Below are 1,857 nucleotides of genomic sequence, written 5' to 3'. Positions count from 1 at the left end.
CTTTGATCTGTGACAAACTGGAATCAATCTGGAGATGAACTACATAACTCCAGATCCTGGTCCCCACAAGCCCTGAACTCAATAGGAGCCACATACCACTGGCTATTTAGGGCTCCTTTTTATGGCCCATCTGAGAACCTGTCACACCCCCTGCCTGTCACCCTACATCACCAGCCTCCTTTGATCATGTCTCTCCCGGCTTCCCCAGCCTTGCTCCCTCCCAACACCAGAGGTTAACAGAAGAGACCTAAACGCTTCACAATTAATGCAAATTAAACTAGGTTTATTCCAATTTTTCTTATAATAGTACTTTTCTGGCATAACTGCTTCAAACAGGGCATGAAAAAAGGGCAACAAAAGGAACTGAATCCTTAGAACCTATGAGCCAGATTCTGCTCTTGTGCCAGTGTAAATCAGGAGTAACCCTAGCAAAGTCAGTGGAGTGTCACTGGTGTGCAGGAGATCAGAGCTGAGCCCGAAGATTCTCTGTAGGTTCCCTGGGCAGCCCAGCTCCTCCTCCTCTCCTGTGAGCTAAAGGAGAGCAGAAATTCGGGCAGGCTGCACAAAGTTTCCAAGCAGTTACCCGAAGTCTCAAGATGCTGCTCAAAGATAACAAATCACAAGTGATAATGTATCAACTTGACACGTCAGAGAGGTCCGAGATGTAAAATCCCCATTCAGTAGATCCTTCAGCCCTTTTCCTTGCCTGCACAAGATCGCTCCCTATGGCCCATTTAACACCAGACTGGGCAGAGTGCTTTGTTTCCCTTGAGAAACTCTTCCGTGGCCTAATAGTTCACACTTTATTAATGTTAGCTCATGAGTGCTGGCTCCCCCGCCCCCCGTGTTTGGAACTGACACCCTTTCAGTATGTCTAGACTCAGTTGACACTTACCCAAGTGTAAAGGAGCAGACTCACCCCTGCAGCACCTCCTGTTGGTCATCCTTGGGAATTAGCTCTTTTCCAGCCTGGAGCACCCTCTGTAGGCCAGTGATCCACACAGCTCTAGCCCTCATAGATCCCAGTGCCCCTTTCTCTGGAGTTCTGCCCCCTGGCAGTACCCCCACACTCTGCCTCTGGGTCTCCCCTTCCTGGGAAACCCCCAACCCACTATCCCCACCTTGCCTCAGCCTGGGCTATTGTCATCAGCAAGCCCCCGCTCCCTGAGGCAGACTGCAGTGTAAAGGCCACTCATAATAGGCAAGGGGGTTCAGACCTGTTGCCTTCCTGTACCTCTTTGGGCCTTGGACCAGGCCCTACAGCCTAGAGTGCCCCACACAGCCTGCTCCTTCCCCAGCACTGCACCACCCTCAGTACCCTGTCAAGCAAGCCCTGCTCTCTCACAGCCTGGAGAGAGGCTCCTTGGGCCGCTGGCTCACAGCCTTTTTATACAGGCCAGCTGGGGCCTGATTGGGGCGTGGCCCAGCTGCGGCTGCTTCCCCAATCAGCCGTCTCCAGGCTGCTTTTAACCCCTTCTATTTTAGGAGCAGGGTAGCCACCCTGCTACACCAAGCTATTTACCACTTATAATATTTCCCCATAAGTCAATACCAGCCTCCAGCCCCTGGATTATTTGCTGCTCTTCCCTACATAAGGTCAGTCCTATGGTCCATCTTGGCCAGTAGCCTGTCTTCTGACAATGGTTAATGCCAGATGCTTCAGAGGAAGTGAACAGAACAGGGCAATTTATGGAATGATCCATCACCTGTCATCCACTGCCAGCATCTGGCAGTCAGAGGCTTAGGGACAAGCAGAGCCTGGGGTTCCCTGAAGCTCCTACTGTTGGTCAATCTTTCTAGGAGTACAGAGCCCAGAACTGAGGCTCCAGATCTACAAAGCATTTAAGCATGGGCGTA

The 1,857-nt window shown here is 51.4% G+C and overlaps 1 long non-coding RNA gene across 1 annotated transcript; it reads right to left on the bottom strand.

The window, feature by feature from the left end:
* Positions 1-262: 262 nt before the first annotated feature.
* Positions 263-1,420, bottom strand: LOC119566854. Its single transcript, XR_005226297.2, has 2 exons — positions 896-1,420; positions 263-599 (listed from the first exon to the last, which is right to left on the bottom strand). It is a non-coding gene; the product is annotated as an uncharacterized LOC119566854 (long non-coding RNA).
* Between the last annotated feature and the right edge of the window lie 437 nt (positions 1,421-1,857).

The sequence above is a fragment of the Chelonia mydas genome, chromosome 7 (genome assembly GCF_015237465.2).
Source record: "Chelonia mydas isolate rCheMyd1 chromosome 7, rCheMyd1.pri.v2, whole genome shotgun sequence".
Taxonomy (NCBI): Eukaryota; Metazoa; Chordata; order Testudines; family Cheloniidae; genus Chelonia; species Chelonia mydas.
This window is presented reverse-complemented; position numbering and strand designations above follow the sequence as displayed.